Consider the following 19499-nt stretch of genomic DNA (forward strand, 5'->3'; position numbering starts at 1 on the left):
GGCAGGCCTAAACTTATTCAGGAATATTCAATAAGCATGTGTTGATGGACAAATATTTTGTTGAATGTTTGCCGTCAGTCCAGGACTGGAGGAGATGTTGTTGAAATTGTCAGAGGGGTAAAAGATGTGGTGAGGGTCCTTGAAGAGCTTATCATCTGGAAAGAAACCACCAGGAAATTCAGTTCAGTTATTCCAGAACCTTGGTGGGTGGAACTATTTGTAACGCACTGTGCAGCATGCTACAGGGCAGAAAAAGATAAAGACATAGTTCCCAGCCTTAGTGTCCTCACAGTCTTAGGTGAGGATATGAACTCAGAAACAGGCTTTTGCAGTAGAAGGTGGTATTGGCAGTGTGCTGTGGTGGCAGAAGAAGTCACTGCTGCTGCTTAGAGCTGGTAAATGCTTACCGAGGGGACGAGATCTGATCTGGGTCTTTTTTTTTAAATTTTTGTTGGAGGATAGTTGATTTACAATGTTGTGTTAATTTCAGGTGTAGAGCACAGTGAATCAGTTATACATATATCCACTTTTTTTTTTTTTGGATTCTTTTCCCATACAGGTCATTACAGAGTATTGAATAGAGTTCCCTGTCCTATACAGCAGGTTCTAATTAGTTATCTGATATTTGGTAGTGTGTTTATGTCAATCCCAGTCTCCCAATTTATCCCTTCCCCCCTTATCCCCTGGTAACCATAAGTTTGTTTTTTACATCCGTGATAATCGGGATCTTGACTGAAGTGTTATTAAGTGCCAGTAAGATTCCAGACTCTTGCTTGAGGCTGCAAGAAGGATAAGATGGTGTCTGTTTTTGAGGAGTTCACGGTCTAAATTAGAAGACAAACGGGTTATGACCCCCCCCCCCACCCCGACACACACACAGAGTAGAATAGGGTGTAACTATAACAGAGGTATAAACAGTTACTTAGGGGACCACAGGAGGGACCCATATCCTATCGGAGGGAGTCAAGAAAGATGGCCTACCTGAACCGTTACTTAATAGATGAGCACTGTGAATAGAATGAGATGAAGGTGTAGAGAAGGGGATAACTAACTCTGCCTGGAAGAGGGTGAAAATTGGTGACGACTTTGTGGGGGAGATGGCATTAGTCTGGACATTGAAAGGCAAGTGGGATTTTCCCAGGTAGGGATAGACAAGAGCAGAAGGGAATCCCAAGAAGATGAGGTGGCGTGAATCAAGACCCTGGGTTGTGGAAGGGTGTGGTATGTCTAGAGGTACAAGGTCAAGTTTGGTTTGGCTGGAACCCATGGGGCATGGAAGGAACGGGGGGAAACCCAGTCAGCAAAGTGGCCTGTAGCCAGAACGTGAAAGCCAGACTAAAGAATCTCTTGTCTGTTCGCTTGTTTCTGAGAGGGAGTGAGGAGCCATTATAATTGGAAAGTAATTTGGGCAGTAGAGGGGGAAGGGACTGGAGAGGAGAAAGGTTAAAACAGTGGTTCTCAGCAGTGATGGGCAGTGTATCAGAATAACCTGGGAAGCTTTTGCAGGATACACAAGCCCAGTTTTTTCCTTAATCTTCTGTCTTTTCCTTCAACCGAGTTTCTGATGGCATATGAGGTGATGGGAAGGTAAATAGGGGTATTTTGAAAAAGCTTGAGGGGTGATACTGATACATTCTGCCCTTTGCTATTGCATTACTCTTACTCTTAAGTCAAGAGATGCTCTAGGAAGGCTGAGACAGTGGAGATGAGAAAGGCTGATTTGAGGGATGCGTGAGAGTTGGAATTAATAGGATGGATTGGAGGAGGCTGTGGTGGAGAAGAAACATGAAAAATACTTAGGTATCTAGTGCGAGCAACTGAGAAACTGTAGACTGAAGTGAGCTCACAAAGAGGAGAAGGTTTGACAAGATTGTGGACTCTACTTGAAGTATGTAGAATTTGAGGTCTCTGGAGGCATTTGGTAACATATAAGCTGGAGTTCAGGAGAGTTTAAACCACACACACCCAAGTCAATTATGCAGCAGTAGAAAACACCACATCAGTGTTTTTAAAAGGCAACAGAAAACCAGAGACAAGGGAGATTGTGTTGGCTGGAGCAGACAGGTATGTCTTTGTGGAAAAGTGGAATATGAATTGCATCTCAAGGCATTAATAGAAAATTCAGCTTCAAGCGATGAAGAGATTAAAAATGGAGATTATGTGCCAAAAGGTATGGGGTAAGAAGAAGAATGCTGTTTCAAAAGGGCAGGACAGTAATATAAATGACTTAATAATAGAACCTAATATACCCTCATTTATTTTTCACTCCTAGAACGAGCCATTATTATTCACAATTTATAGATGAAGAAATGGGTTCAGAGAGGTTAAACAAATGACCCACATGAGGCCAAGTGGAACAGTGGATCCTTTAACCTAGACTCTTGTTCTGATCCGTGAGGTTACGTGTCCTTGAAGGCAGTGTTCATTTCTTATATGTTGTTAAATACCTCCTGGCTCACGTGTAGCCTGAAAATAGAGTAGACCTGCCAAAGATATCTGTTGAATTACAGAAACGAATCAGTTCTTTTGTGCATCAGTTTATAGTTATTTGCCGTCTACACTTAAGACTAAATGTGGAATGTAACATCATAGGACTGAACAGTACCTTAGTAATTTTCCAATCCAACCAGCTCACTTTATAGAGGAGGAAATTCATTCTCAAGAAAGGAAGTGACGTACCTGAAATCTCACACCCAGTTATTAGCAGAGCTGAGCCAGTACCTTGACCTCGATTTCTGTACCCAAGGCTTTTCTCTTGTAACATTCCATACCAGGGAACCGTAACACTTCTCCCTCTTCCGAGCTCTCCAAAGCTCGATGGAAATGAAAAATGTGGATAGGACATAAGAGGTGATTTGATAGGTGAGAACTTTGTCTTTGTAGCCATCCCATCCAATCTTGTATTTAATGGCATGAATAAGAGAAGGCTGACACAGAAATCAGATGCAGGAAGTAATGAGCAATTCCGATGAGAGAAGAACAAGCGTAACAGTGACAAACGAGGGTTAAGTGAGGTAGAGACTTCTTCCACCTGTTGTCATGGAATGCTGTGGAGTCACCTGTGTTTTGTTATCTTTTAAGTGCAAAACATGGTCTCACCTACCTAGGACAGATGAGAAGAAATACCATCCCAGGCTACAGAACTGATGAGGGAGCGGTGCAAGGCATGGTGGAAAGGGTCCAGTGCTGGGAGTCAGGACCCCTGGGGATGCTCATGAGCTGTGTGATTTGGGGGACTTTGCTCTTTCAGGTTTCTTATCTGTGAACGGGAGGGTTAGATTAGGTCTGTCTAGCTTTTGTCTGTCACTGGAGCTCTCAGCTAAACCTCTGCCCACAGCTGATGAGCCCCTCCTTGCCAGCGAGTGGGTTGGGGCAGTGACTTGGGGCGGCTCTGCAGTGTCGTGGATGCGGGCTCCTAGGGGTGAGCAGAACCCCTGGGGCTGCAGGAGCATTGAGCGTCAGCCTCTGCGTTCAGTCAACACCGTGTGGGTCCCCTTGGCTCCTCTGTTACCTTCAACTTGAGCTGCTGGTGTTCAGCGGAAACCCCACCTCAACCAGTCAGCAGCGGGGAGCCCCGTCTTCTCACCGGATCCCCGGCAGCCTGTCCCCGGGGGCTCAACTCTGCTTCTGGGCCTCTGCCCTTCACCTACATTCTGGCTAAGGACCATTGCTAGATCTCACTCTTTATCTGCGTATCCCGTCCCGCCTCTCGAGTTCTACCCCTTTGACTATTTTTATGGCTCATTTTTTTTCTTTTAAAAGATTTATTTTTTTAATTAACCTACAGTGAAACTGACTTGCTTGCACAGTTCTATGGATTTTAACACACGTATCCATTCATGTAATCATCACCAAAAGCAGGGCACAGGGCAGTCCCGTCAACCGCAGGAAATTCTTTCATGCTCTTCCTTTGTAGTCATCGCCTCCCCTCGCCCCCAGTCCCTGGCGGTGCTGAGACGTTGAACGTGTTGTACAAATGGAATCAGGCAATGGAACTTTTTCTCGAGAACGTCTTCTTTCACTCAGCCTTCGAGGTTCATCAGTGTTGTTGTATGTATCCATAATTTGTCCTTTTTAAATTGCTGAGTGATTTTCCAGTGTATGGATGTAACACATTTGGTTTATCCGTTCACTGGCAGAAGGACATTGGGATGGTTCCCAGTTTGGGGTGGTTATAAATAGAGCTGCTATAAATATCCATGTACAGGTGTTTGTGTAAACATAAGCTTTCCCTTCTCCGGGGTAAACGCTGAGAAGTCACAGTGCTGGGTTGACCCCCTGAATTTTGATCACTTCCCACCTTTGAACTAGGTGTGCCCCTCCCGTCGGATTTCTGATACTGGACTCACTCTGCTGCCTTCCCTCTTCCTCAGATGAGCGGGCCCATCTACCAGTGCATTTCTGGTTCCCTCTCTTCCCTCCCATGGTCCTCCTCTTTCTGGCTAGGAGCTGCCAGCACATAATAAAACGGGAGCCCATTTTGATTAGTCTAAATCTTTTTCAGCTCTGAATTTGTGGTGATTTCATTATTGCACCAGTTTTGTAGTGCCCTCTGCTGGCTGATTCACAAAGCTGGCTTTAGGCCTATGCTAGGGGAGAACTTGTAGGTGCCACGGGAGAAAGAAAAATAATTGGGAAGGGACGTGGTTGTGGCGCACTAACGTTGTCGTGACAGCCTGACGGGGACTCTTCCTGTATTTGATGCTACACATATAGAGAAATGCTGTAATATTTTTGTGGAACCCTACAATATTGTGCCTGTCTTCTCAATTGTGGGCAAAGATGGGCTGTCTGGAAAGCTGGACTCAGCCTGGAGCCTGTTACCCACATTGCTATTTTGTGAAGATATCCGCATACAAATGACTCAGATCTAAACATTCAAAAATGCTCTTGGAGGGCCATCTGGTTCTTGTTGGTTCTAAAAGCCTCGTTCAGCCTGGTAGATGGATCCAGTACAAAAGATAGTGAGGGCTCTTCATTCAGGTTTAAATAGGTTCCACTGACCAAGAAGAGAAGCAGCCTTTATAAAATAGCTGGTACTGATGCTCCCAGAGCCGGGGGATGAGGATTCTGCCTCGTAGGTCAGCGGGAGTCTGATAAATATTTAATTGACGATCATGCACTTGCATGGAGGCTTTGGAACACACACACACACACACACACACACACACACACACACACACACAGAAACACAATTTGGTATCATCATGGAACACGTGATAATTTGTTTGGTATCTGAGACAGGCTGGGAATTAGGCTGACCCAGCATGTCAGGCAGTGAGGTCTGTCCGAACCTCGGGGTCCTCGTGATGTGTCATTTAATTCGTGAAGACAGCGCTGCCAGCCTTGCAGTTTGAATGGTGGTGCTGATGGACTTGCCATTTGCACTCGCTAGCTACTGACCTTTCTGATCAAAGGTATGGCCGTACATTCTGTGACCAAGGGGCAGGGGGTGTCTCCTCTCTGGGAGGCTGACAGGCTTGGAAAGGGAGGGAATCCTGTGCTCTCAGCCTCAGCTTTGCGCTCCGGCCACCTCCAGACAGAGACGGGGCCTCTAGGGAGGAGGATGCTGGGCACCGGGGAACACGAATTGGGGGCGGCCGCGTCAGGAAGCAAAGCGCGCGGCATGGCGCTCGCCCCTTGATTAACCTTTTGTCTCTCTGAGCTTTGCCTCCCTCATCTGGAAGTGGCACCAGGGGAGGCGTGCTGGCGCTTGTGCTTTCTTTACTTTATGCAGACAAAACCACAGTATATCCTGTACTATGACGGTGTAATTCATACTTGAAGGCTCTCTCACTCCTGAGGATGTCAAGTTATCGGAAGCAGGGATCGCATCTTCCTTCTCTCTACCCCCCAGCTCAGCACAGCACTTGGCCCAAAGAAGAGGCAAAAAGGGAGCTTGGTGAATGCTGTGGGGAGAGGTGTGGCTTTTGAAGGGCGTCCGTGAGTTTCATGAAGTCTATAAATGTTGGGACTTTGGGAAAATCATTTCACCTTTGCCTCGGGTAATCTGTCTTTCTCGTCTGCCCTCTCAGTAGAGACGCCGGTGTTCCACATCCTGTTGGACTCATCCCTCCAGGACGGTAGCACTCCGGGAAGAATTCCCTACCGAAGGGGAACCAAGAGCCTGGAGGATCTCTTAGAAAGAAACCGGTAAGTCCTTACCAGCCATTTTCTAAACAAATAACTACAAAGTTCACCTCAGTATCCGCTGTCCTCATCTGAGAACACCAAGTGAAACCTCTTAACAGTCAAGAGTAAAAGTTAATGATGTGGAACTTTTTAGTTTGTCCCACTGTGTCTCTCCTGTGGCCATGGCACTTAACATGATTTCTAACTGTTAATGGAGAAATTTTGCGTGATCGGTTTTTATAAACCATCTGGTGAGGCTTATGGTCTGCAAGGAAGACTTGGCAGGACTCTGCAGGTGACCAGCTTTCTTCCACACGGGCTCCCCTCTCCTCTCAGTGTTCCACACTGTCACAGAGTCTTCACATTTTTGTGAGTGGTTTCTATTGGACCCTAAACCTAGCCTGGTCTCTTGCGGTGTAGCTGGGGCACCGGAGACTTAAGTTACCTCCTGATGAGTTTACGGATGATGGTGACTGCAGTGCCTGTATTTTTTAAAAATTTGGTAAAATATATATAGTATAAAAATTACCACCTTAACCATTTTTAGGTGTTCAGCTCAGGGGTATTAATTGCAGTCACATTGTCACGTTACCATCACCACGGTCCGTTCACAGAACGGTTTTCATCTCACAGAAGTGAAACGCTGCACTCGTGGATCAGAAACTGCCCATTCCTCCCTCTCCTGCCATTCTACTTTCTGCCTCCGTAAATGACAGGTGCTCTAAGTACTTCATAGAACTGGAATCATATAGTATTTGGTTTTTTGGTGACTGGATTATTTCCCTTAGCATACTGTCCTCAGGGTTCATCCATATTGCAGCGTGTATCAGAACTTCCTTCTTTCTTGAGGTTCAGTAATATTCCATTGTATGTATATATCACATTTTTTTTTCAGCCATTCATCTGTTGATGGACACTTGGATCACTTCCACCTTTCGGTTATCGTGAAAAATTCTGCCATAAGCACAGATGTACAAGTATCTCTTCAAGACCCTATTTTCAATTCTTTTGGGCATGTACCCAGAAGTGAGATTGTGAAATCAAATGGTAGTTCTATTTTTAAGTTTCGGAGGCACCACCACACTGTTTCCCACACTGGCTGCATCGTTTTACATTCCGCCAACAGTGTGCAAGAGTTTTGATTTCTCCGCATCTTTTCTAACACTTCAACTTTCGGGGTTTTTGATAGTATCCATTCTAATGGGTGTGAGGTGGTATTTCATTGTGGTTTTGATTTGCATTTCCCTGATGATTAGTGATGTTGAGCATCCTTTCCTGTGCTTATCCGCCGTTTGTATGTCATCTTTAGAGAAATGCCTATTCAAGTCCTTTGCCCATTTTTGAACCGAGTTCTTTGTTTTGTGGTTGAATTGGAGGAGTTCTTTATATATTCTGGATCCCTTCTCAGATGCACAATTTGTAAATATTTTTCTCCATTCAGTGGGTTGCCTTTTCACTCTGTTAATCGTGTCATTTAATGCGTAGAAGTTTTAAATTTTGATGTAGTCCAATTTATCTCTTTTTTTCTTTTTCTGTTTGGCTTGTGATGTTACATCCAAGAAATCATTGCCAAATCCTGTTTCAAAACTTTTCCCCTACATTTTCTTCTAAGAGTTTTACAGTTTTCGGTCTTACATTTAGGTCTTTGATGTATTTTCTGCAGTGCTTGTTTTTACCCCTTCCTAGACACTGAATTTCTTGAGCACAGAGACTGTGGCTGTTCATCTTTTTCTTCTTAGCACTTAGAATATACCTGGCACATAGTAGGTGCTCAGTAAATTGTAGTTGAATGAAACAACTTTATCAGGCACGATGAGACTAAATCAAAGACTATATTTATAGTGATTTGCCATTTCCATAATAATAATTATAGCAGACTGTCTTGGGGACCCAAAAAGAAATCTCTGAAATAAAAAAATGTCATACTGGTTTCAAGGGCTTTTTGGCATTTTATTTATTTACGTTTTCCTGAGGATGTTTAATGGCATATTTGAATATTTGTCACACTAATTGTGTTCTCATCACACTTGACCCCGAGTGCCTTTCTCGTGAGCTCTGTGCACAGTGAGCCTTCATCACGATGAAAACGATTGGTCAGGGTTGTTCTACCGTGCGTGTGGGTCCCTGAAACCCTGCATCAGCCAGTGGAGGAGGTGGGCACTGGATTGCTAGCTGGCCTTGGGAAACTTATTCCACACCTCTGTGTCTCCCTTAGTTTCCTCATTTATAAAATGAGAGTGTCTACAAGTTTCCTTCTACTTCTAAAAGGATGAAAGTTTAGGTATTGGTGATTGATAGGACATTTCAAATAGGAATAGAAACTCAGCCACTTCTGGGAAGAAGTAAAGACAAGATTCACCCCCATCCGGCCTCTCCCCGAGAGCCTTCCTGCCTCAGAAACGACCTGAGAGTTGGGTAGAGAGACCGCTGTGCCACCTTTGCAGTTATGTTTCTGCTTATGCCACACGTGAAGGCAGGGAGGGCAGGGGCTGAGTCGAAAACAAAATTCCTATTATAGCTGCTGCTGTTGTTGAATCAAGGACGTCTTCTCCGCATCTCAGCGATTCCAGAGCCAGTTGTCCTGTGCCTGTATATGTGTGAGGCACAACCGGCTGGAAAGATAAGAGAGCTCTTGTTTACACTATTGGCTGAAACCAAACCCCATACATCCCACACGTTTCCTGGGTGGGTTTCTGCCATGGGAGAGGCAGTTACAAGTACAGCCTCCCTGGTGGACGCCCTTGCAGGACGTCGCCTGAGGTGTACCAGTGTCTGGCTCTGAGGCCTGCCTCTGCTGTGGCCATCATTTGACCTTTCTGAGTCTGGGTATCGGGTCATCTTTACGGTGCCAATCAAACAGCAAGGCCTGGCGAGGGCATCAGGGAAATCTGGGCTCGCACCTCTACTATTTCCACCGGAATGAGGTTCGGGAATGTGACTTACCCTCACTGGGAATGGGTTTCCACAAGTGTAGGGGTTTTACCTGCCGTTTTGCATAGAGAATTGGGTTGTCAAAAGAAGGGGCAAAACTAACTTCTACTGAGCACCTTCTGTGTGCTGGGTCCTGTGTTATATGTTTACAGAAATTATCTTGTTTAATGCTCAAATGGTTCCATGAAGGAGCCATTGTTAGGCTCCTCTTAGGATGGGAAAATTGGTGCTTGGAGCGTTGAAGTGCCTTGTTCAGAGCCACACAGCTGATACACAGCAGGAGCAGGACTCCAGCGCACATCTAAGTGATGTGGGTCTGAAGCCAGTGCCTTCCCCACATCATTAGACCTGGACGTAGAGTAAAGTGAGTGTGTTCTGCACTCATGGGGGCCCCGTCTCCCCCTCCTTCCTCTGCTCATGGTGCTAATTTGCTTCCCTTTCGGGCTCCTGAGAAGGGGAGCTCTCTCAGCCTTTGCGTCTTCTGGCCTTTACCTTTGCTGAAGAGCAGATACCCCCTATTTTCCCCAGAAGCCATGTTTTCAAGCAAATGAAGTAACTTTTGGTTAAATTTGGGGGGTGGGGCCAAAATGATCCCCAGTACAGAGATCCAAGCACAAGTAAAGTGCATCTACCCGTGCTCCTGCCTTGAAGTCATTTCCTTTCCTCCCTCTTCCTTTTCCTAAACATATTCTTCAAAACCTCGTTTTCCTTGGGGGCCCTGGTAAGTGTGATCGTGTCCAGATTTCCGCGCTGGGGCCTGGGGTTCACAAAAGGCCAAGTTGACGTCCATTCTGCGTCTGGCTTATTTGATGCCAGAGGACTGCTGGGGTCTCCTGAGAAGCCAGGAGAGATTTGCTTCCTGCAGAGGTTTGGATAAGCCCCAGCTAATCTCCATGGCTTCTTAAGGGCACACCTGCTTGTCTGCCAGCCAGCAGCCTCCTCGCTCATTTCCCGTGGGACAGCTGGGGTCAGAGGGCCTCCGGAGAGCCTTTTATCCCCCGCCGACCCACCAGGCCCCCCTTAGCAGCACCTGGGCCCACACAGAAGACTTCCTTTGAGGGGAGGTTGAGACGTCCCTCCCCGAATGGGATCTGGTGCCCTTTTCCTCCCTTCTAAAAAAGCATTTAATTCAGGCTTTATCGTGCCTGGCTCAAACTTTATCTCACTGGGGTGAAGCTGATCTGAATTAGTTTCTGGGCTGCTGAGCTGTGAACACGTAATAGGTGCTCAGTAAATAAAGATGATGATGTCTGATTATGATCTGCTTGGCATCCGGGAAAGATACACTGTCAGCTTTCCCTGTGTTTCATCCCCGGAACGTAATAGTAACACTGATAATATTAAAACGGCAGAGAATTCAAAAGTCATTTCTGTTTAGCTGTGGGAGTTAGAGGATCTCTCCTCCCTCTTTTCCCAAAGAAAATTGCAGAAAGTGAGAATCAAAACAATGGATACTTCGTTTCCTCCCAAGATGGACTCTCCCCTGGACCAGCAGTGGGCACTGTGCATGCCCTCACCCCATCTTATTCAAGCACAGTAGACAGCTGTATCAATAAACAGCTATATCAGAAGGGATTGAGAAAGAAACTGAGCTTTTCGTTTCTAAAAGTTTAAAATTTTAGTTTCTAGTTTAGTTTCTAGTGGGTATGTGTATGTGCCAAGCTTTCTGTGTAGGTCATCTCAGTTGGTCCTCACAGCACCACTTTGAGGTTGGTAGCATCATCCTGATTTTAAAGATGAAGAGACTGAGGTACAGAGAAGGGAAAAGACTTGCTCAACTTCACCCAATGGTGAAGTCATGGTTCTTGTTCAGATCTGGATGGCTCCCGGGTCCCAGCTTTTTCCCTTTCACTCTGTGTTTCCCAGGGGTGGAACAATCGTGAACGCATTACATCTGCTCATCTGAGATCCTTTCCCAAATAGCCATTATCCACAAAAAGTTCTTTGGACATGAAAAGCTTCTCACTTAAGTCTGGAAATGTGGAATCAGCTAACCCAAACCTTCAAGTAATTGGAATGATTCTTGTATATTTCAATTTTAGTTGAAAGAGAGAAGGAGTGGCGACCCACTTAGTTTAGGAGTTTAGACAAGGCGTTTACTTCTCGGATGCACATTTATTTCAGTAGGGTTTTTTTCAGCTCAATAATAATATACCTTCTGCTCTATTGAACTATGACTTCTAAAGTTTAGAAGGATGACCCAGAGGTGTGGCAAGGGCATACATCATTAAAGAGGACCGAGGAAGAGCATAGAAGGAAAGAGTACTGATTTGGAAAGTCTTAAGAACATTGGCTTGAACCCCCATGCAACCCATAGGTCCTGGCTCTAGGCAAGTCCGTCACTGGAGCCTTCAGTTCCATCAGCTGCTAGTAGGCATGTAGTGCCTTAAAAGGTTGTGAAAAGTCAACGAGATAGCGTGTGTATCAGTCACCTAGTGCAGGGAACGTGCATTGTCCCTGCTCAGGAAATGCTAGTTTTCTTCCTAAAGCAGAAAGTTAATATTTAACCACAAGTAAAACAAAATGGATATTGGTCACTTCGAATTTTTCCATTTTACTCTTTGGGTAGCATCTGTGAAATGGGTCAGGAGGGCTGGGGAGACTCAAGACCATTTCCCTTGGCAAAAGCGCCCTGGGAAGTGTGCTCCTGATGTGGAATTTATATCCTGGCAGTCAACCCTCTGGCTCCTACATTATTCCTGCTTCCGTCAGCGTAGGTCCTCACAGTGATAGGCCATATATTGAACAACAGCAAATGACAACAAAGATGTCGAGGTCTGGTAACCCACAGTAGAATTTTCCAGTTTATTGCTTTAACTCAACACCCAATTTTCTCTAAGCAGACTCAGTCACGGGAAGCAAATGGTGTAGCACTAGGCTGAGATCTCCTTGCTTTCTACATTTCTCTATAATCCATTGTTTTATGCCTCCACTCTCTGCCTAAGTATCTCACGCGCCTTCAGAGGTATTTGTTCTTGTTCCTGTGAATCCAGACAGGCCAAGTGTGCGCCAGGAACCCTGACACCATGAAGAACGTGAGGAAGAGGATGGCCTCGAAACATGTTGTATTTGCAGATGAGTCCTTAACACTGGGGTTTAGGTTACTGTCTGACTTTATAGCGAGGTCGACCTTGGTGTGAATCCTTGACTTACTGCTTACAGTCTTTGAGCTTTAGTTTCCTTATTAGTCAGATGTATCTGGCTCGTGTAATAAGTTCTCAATACATTTAAGTCATTAAATGAAATTTGCTTTCTGTTTATCCTACTGTTAATAACCTCATTTAGCTACCTCCCAGTCTCTTCTGAGACTGACGTGTAGTTTATCCCCGTCATTCTAAAAATAGTTCACATTATCAGTGTTTTCTCCTTGGATTGGCCAGATGGGCACTGCACTCTTTGGGGCTTCTCGGTTGAAGACAACACAATACTGTAACCATCCCTGGCTCCTGCTTTTTCTTTCCTTGCCTCTCCCTCATTCTCTCCCCCCAAGGAGGTGGGGGAGTCCCAGTGACAAGGTCGACATGGCAGATGTAGGGCTTCCATCAGGAGTCCTGCCCGTGGAGGACATTTTATTTAAATTTGCAATGATTTGCTTCCTACTGCAGATGCTTCTCTTTAGCGTTATTGATCTCCTCTTTCTACTGAGCCACGTCAGATGTCTTTGACCCTGGTTTGCACCAGGAGCAGTGGAGGGGCCGCCCGAGACCGTCTGGCATTGTGATTGAATTCAGTTCCTCTTTATGTTTGCATAGGCCTTTTTCATTCTGCCTTGAAATGGGTTGCGCCATTGCAGGTGGGGTCCAGAGTCTGCATCCTTTGTGTCACGCCTCTCAATATAGTAACGACTTCTCTCAGGATCAGAGTCTCTTTCCTGGATGGATCAGCCTGTCCCAGGGTGGGAAGGACTCTCAAAGCTTGGGTTTCTCCTTTAGGAAATTGGCCAATATAGTTTCTGAATAAAACTAGGAGGGGCCTGGAGGAGACATTATTTAATGAGCACATATAAACAGAAATGATAGCATGAGATGGGAAGGAAAGGGGAATAAAGACTACAAGTAGGGACGCCATCTTCTTTCTTTTTTCTTAGAGTTGAAAGTTTTCCTGAATTATCTCTAGGGCTTTAGCGAGAAAAGAAGTCAGGGGAATTGTGTCTTTACTGTTTTATATGACCCATCCAAAGAACAGCTAAAAATATTAGTCTCCCCAAATCTCTCTGGCCCATCACACTGCCCTGGTCCAGCATGTCACAGCCCGTGAACTCAAGCCCATTTCTTTTCTCTTTTATTCTGGATCCTGCATGATAACCCAGGACACCTGCCGTTTGTGCTGTCTCACGATTACTGCTTCTGGACACGTTGAAGCCTTGAGATCCCTCAGAGAGAAGAGTAATAACCCTGGGGGAGATAGAATAGCCCTGCTTGAAGCGTTTAATTTTCATAAGAGAATGATGATAACTTAAATCAGTAGCAAATATATTGCAGAGAAATAGGCCCCTGGTCCACAGAGAAGGGATCAATAAAGGCTCTGCCAACATGGTGAAGTAAATCAGGGAGTTGGGGTAATTACTTAAATTTTCTCAAGAACCTCTGCTCAGAAGGGGTTTAATTTGATTGCTTGCTTTAAATTTATTGTCCCCTCAATTCATCAACTTTATCAGATTTGACTTGTGTAGGCCCAATCTCCTCTCTCTGTCCATTTCTCTCTCTCTCTTTCTCCCCGCCCCCTTTCTGTCTCTCTCCCTCTCTCTTTTCCTCTGTGTGTGTGTGTGTGTGTGTGTGTGTGTGTGTGTGTGTATTTTTCTAGGCAGCCGGAAATTGAGTGATGATCCTCTACCAATAATCTCATCCTTAGTCTAAACTTCATTTCCTTCCAGGACTGACAATATTATCAAAATGGTTAACAAATCAGTGTGTTAAATTACGGTTCCTAGGAGGTGAAAGACACATAATTGACTATCACACCATTACCTTTAGTACAGTTCTTTCTGTATAATATAATTATTTTATGTTTTTGCTGGCATGGCTAGCACCAAGCATCCCAGTACATCACATACACTCTGTTGCTTTAATCTGTTGCCATGACAACCTCAACATTCTCCCACAGCAACAAAATTTAAATATGTATCTATGAATCTGAAGAAACAACTATAAGATTAAATAAAGTTCTACTAACATCAGTCTGTTTCATATAGCATTCAAGATGATTTCCATAACAACAATTATTGGATATAATTGCATGCGATGTAATCCATAATTAATCTTTCCTGGAAAAGTACAAAGTAATCAGGTTCTTTCATAGGCAAATGGGTGAATGCCCTATTCAGTTATTCACCATCTTTTGAATGTCTATGTATGCCACTGTGTTAGGCTCATGAAATTAGTTAGGGTACACTCCAGTGACAGCCCAAAAATATATAAAGATTTCTTTTTTAAATGGAAGTATAGTTCTTTCTCTTGTAATAATCCAGTACATTGTTTCTAGTCAGTAGTAGCTTTCTTCAGTGCAGTGATCCAGAGACCCAGGTCTTTCCATCACATAGCTCTGCCAGCCGCTGAGCCCTGTTAACTTCTGCATCTAGCTAGCGGCAGGCAGAAGAGAGCATGGAGATGTGGTGTGCTGCAAACACCTCGAAGGGACATACATCACTTCTGCTCATTTTCCATTGGCTAAAACTAGTCACATGGCCGCCCCTAGGTGTAAATGGACCTGAAAAACCTAGTCCATGGCTTGGTAGAAGCTTCTCAGCAGCAACTCTATGAGAGCAGGAGAATCATGAATTTTAGTAGATAGCTGGCTTGCTCTGTCACCGTGCAGGTAGATAGAAAGAAGAGGAAGGTGTGCTTCAAACACATGAAGGGCTCACAGCTTGCCAGGAGAAAGTCATATGGTAGTAAAGGAGTGAACTGAGTGCCACCGGGAGAGCCTGCTTCTGCTTGGCAGGACTGGGGAGGTTGGTGGTGGTGCCTTCACCGCAGTGGTACCTTGGATTGCCAAGGAGACGTACCCGATAGTAATTGTAAAATACTGGACTTGCTTAATGGCATGTGTGTAGGAGTGGGAGGCTAGAGGAGATGGGAGTGAAGAGGAATAATTAGATAATGTAGTTGTCTCTGTTGATTCTCAAGTGATAAGCCTGTATTTCTCCCTCACTCTCCACTTGCCTTATCATGAGTGGGTGACCTTGATGAGACATTTTCAATGTGGTATCTTTGGTTTCTTTTAATCTCCTGTCAGTTGCTGTCACTGTCAGCATGACCTAGCTCCAGTGAAACATTCAGCTTTCGTTTCTGCCTTAGAAGGAATGTTAAATTATGAGGAAATGTCAGGATGGGAGGAAGCCAAACACATGGTGGACACATTACTTGAGGGGGTCACTGAAGGACACTGACCTCTTCTCTCAACGTTACAAGGTTTAAGGAGGCCTGTATTTTGACCTTCCGGATTCTTCTACAGTTGGAGTTGATATAACTTGTCGCTTAAGCACCATCTGTCTCGAGTGCTGACTGCCATTGTGTTCTAGCCAGGTGAATTGTAATGGACACCTACTTGCCTGGAGTGAGAATGACCAGTTATCAGTTTACCAAGAGGCTCCAAGGCTCTGGACATAACTCTCATTGGTGGGTGAGGTGATTGTCATTGGATTTGTGGTTGTAATGTTCTTTGAGGTATGCTCAGGAAAGAAATACCAAAATGCGATGGCCACTGTAAAAATGCTTTGAAAAGTTATAATGACTTCAATACAAATGAAAGAAGGTACAGAGTAATGATTTCAAATGGAGAATTTCCCTAGTGACACTTACGTGAAGCACTGTTCAACTAATCTATCGTACCTAAGGAAAAGCAGGAGTCGGGTTTGTGTGAAGCATTTTAGTGACTCTTTGGGATGCTCGCCAACCATAGCAAGAGATTAAGATGGATAAAAGAAAAGCCTTCAAGTATTTGGAGATTGGTTTGGGAGACACAGCCAACAAGCATGAAATAATTGACAAAACGTGAATTTAAATGCACAGACAGGCAGGAGAAACAGAGGCAGTTATTTGGATAATTGGATCAAAACCCCTTATCTATGAATACTGTGCATTTTTATACATTTTGCCATATAAGAGATTAGTTTTCTCTCTTTGAAAGCCTTTTTGTGTGTGTGTGTGTGTGTACGCGGGCCTCTCACTGTTGTGGCCTCTCCCGTTGCGGAGCACAGGCTCCGGATGCGCAAGCTCAGCGGCCATGGCTCACGGGCCCAGCCGCTCCGCGGCATGTGGGATCTTCCCGGACCGGGGCACGAACCCGTGGCCCCTGCATCGGCAGGCAGACTCTCAACCACTGCGCCACCAGGGAAGCTCCTGAAAACTTTTTAAGGAAAAAAAAGAGGAGAATTTCATAGTTTAACTTGGTTTTCAGAAATTGGCCCTTAAGTTTTGGTTGTAGCTTTGCTTCTCCTTCACTCTAAAATAGTTAGTATTTTAATAAAATAAAAAAATGAAAGTCATAGACAAAAAATAATAAATACAGGCTTCCCTAAAATGATCACTTTATTTTCTGCTTTTCTAAAAAATAAAATAAAAGTCAGCCACTTAGCAGCCTGAGCCTGCGTATCTATACATCTATAAATGTATAAACATCTCATATTTTTCTAGAGGTCTTGGATTCTAAGAAACACATTAAGTGTTTCTACTTTTCATTATGGTTGCTTTTGATATACCCCACATTTGATTCGTTGAATAATGGAAGTTTTAATCATGATGTAGCCTGTCTGCTCCCCTCCACTTTTTCTCTAAGCACTGGTCTTCCTTTCACCCTATTCCTTATTTTCTCTGGACTTGAATCTCTTCAGGTTTAGTGCTTGGACTTCAATGAAGTTCTAGACCTCAAAAAGGCCAGGTGCCTCCCAACTCTTCTAATTTATATCTGCAACACTGATGACGTGTTGGTTAAACAGTTTACTCTTTTTTGTGAAGCTTTATGTTCTCTGGTGGGTTGTTGATGGGAGAGGAGACCCCAAATGGCTAAGATGTGCTGAGCTCTAAAATGTCTACATTGACTTTGGCCAGAAAAGGACACAAGCTAAGACCCACTACAGACAGGTGTGTCTGAGTGATGAGCTGGGGCCAGGGGAGTTTATCCTCAAGGCACATAGTTAGGCCCTTGGGGCCCAGGCAGCATAAAGGAACACTGCAAAGTGTTTGAGTGAGAGTAGAATTGACCATTTTCAGCAGTTTCTCCCATGTAATGCACAAGAGGGCTTTCCAGCAGGGATGGGAGGTCCCAGTGATGTCCACATTATAGAATAACCTTGGTGATCTTCTTCTGAGGTCATTGAATCATACAACTTTCCAGTTAGAGGTCGTATTTGAAGTCTTTGGCTCTAACTTTCCAACAGCTGAAAGGCTTCCACATACAGTACTCTTGACTAAAGGCCGTTCAGCCTCTGTGTGGACCCCAAAGTTATATCAGTAATAAGAAAATGCCATCATTTTTTCTCTCTCCCAAATAATTATAAGTTTCAAAAGAGCTCTGAGTGGCTAACATGAAGATCAGCTAGCTAATGTAGATCCCAACCAGAGTTTTAATCATGGTGGTAGCAAATATTCTGCATTTAATATTGGGGAGTAACTGCTGACTGTTAACTGCTTTGCTAATAAGAAAGCAGCCCGCAGTTTTAGAAAATCAAAGCATCTTCAGCATCAGGTATATAGTCATTTAAGTCCCTCCTCAAACCTGAGATGCCCCTACTCTGGCAGTGTTTGAATAAGGATTGATGACCAGTATGGGAGGGAATTGGGACCACTGACTGAAACCCACTAATACTAAACTACTAATACTTTCTGCTTCTTATCCGTCTTTCCGCTTTATGTTCTTTTCCTCCCTTCTAGTCCCATTTTTTTCCCCCTCCTGTTCTTTACAACTCGGATCTGTTCTCCAGTGTATAGATACCTTGTGATTAACTGTGACAATTAAAAATCCCAGACCACCGTTTACCCGTTTTTATCACAGGTACTGCGAACCTAGAGTGTGCATACTGGGAGGCAAACTAATTATGAATGTATCTTAAGCAAAGTCAACTTCAGAGGTAGGTTTACGTGTGTGCGTATTTGTTTATTTATGTGTGTAGAGGGGAATTATAATAATATATAAAACAGATGTTTAGAATTACCGTCTCTCTAAACTTTTCCACAGCAGTGCTCCTCTGCATGAGGACCACATCATGTCTTAGATTTCTGCAGCCTTAGAAATAACTAAAAAATATGTCAATCATAAATTTTTTTAAATCCTCAGAACACACCCATATATCAACACATCTTACTGTTCAGTGTCTATACTGTTTTTGCTCAGTTGGACTATATTGTATCACACCTTGTGCACGTGGGCTGGTGGCTGCTTCCGGGGTTTAGCACATACCTATTTATCTAGCTAACACTTGGTAAATGGCAGTGATAAATGATCATGTACTTCCCTGGAGCACAAGTGTATTTCCAAAGGTCAAGGCATTTGAGTGATCTGGTGACGCTCGGAAGGTGGAAATCGGGAGCCACAGGACAGAACAATAGGAAAGGCTGCAAGTGAAGTGGATCAGGGAGCGGAGTGGCCCCGAGCTGGGGAGCGCTGCATGGCAGGACTCTTGTGCTTTCTCACAAATACTCTTTCACAACAGTTCCCGAACTCGGTGAACACATAACCTCGGGGCCTAGTGATGCTAGGGCCTCTGAGAGGGCCCTGCGTTCTCTGTAACTGCTTGTGTTAGAGTGAAATGTGGTGGAAATCCTGGAAGGAAGCTGCTTCATTGTCTTGGAGACACATTTTTGTCATCCTTCTCCCTCAGAGGCATTTTCTGTAATCATCTGCTTTGCCACTTAAAAAGCCCTTTACTGGCATTCACTAATGAAGCTCACAGTTCCATGGACTGTGGTTCCCGTTTTTCAGAGCCTGGGTTATTAGATACAGAGCAGTTAGGGTAATTTCCCAAGAGCAGACTGTTTTGATCTGAAATGAACCTAGACATTTAGGATGCTAGTTCTAAAATGCTATTCCCCAGCCTTTCTGGATCTGAATTGCAATTCTTTTATGTATGACTTACTGAGTAATTTGTTTATTCATTCAACACACATTTACTGAATGCCATTTTGTACTAGGTTAGATGTCTGAGAAACTAAGACAAGTAAGATGTGGTGTCTACCATGGAGGGCTTCAGTCTAGAGGGGGAGAGAGACATAAACAGAAATAATTGCAGTATCACGTGGCTGAGGCATCAGAGGGGAGTAACTGAACAAGTGCAGATGACAGAGCCCCCAACTCTGCCTGGGCACATCGGAGGCTAGCGGGGGCAGTTTGAGATCTGACGAATTCGTAGGAGTTTGCCAAGCAGCCCGAAGGGGGCAGTGGTATTTTCCATTCTGACTTACCTAGGTAAGCAGCATCCTCGCTTCCTTTCCTAGAACCCT

At 44.4% G+C, this 19499-nt stretch overlaps 1 protein-coding gene across 1 annotated transcript in view; it reads left to right on the top strand.

The window, feature by feature from the left end:
• Positions 1-19499, top strand: part of LOC309965672 (uncharacterized protein) — a 210839-nt gene that overhangs the window by 79158 nt on the left and 112182 nt on the right. The window contains exon 2 of the transcript XR_014326404.1: positions 6036-6153. The gene's annotated coding sequence lies outside the window, so the exon portion shown is untranslated. The remainder of the gene's footprint in view (positions 1-6035; positions 6154-19499) is intronic.

Source organism: Leucopleurus acutus (genome assembly GCF_964270905.1).
Source record: "Leucopleurus acutus genome assembly, chromosome: 8".
Taxonomy (NCBI): Eukaryota; Metazoa; Chordata; class Mammalia; order Artiodactyla; family Delphinidae; genus Leucopleurus; species Leucopleurus acutus.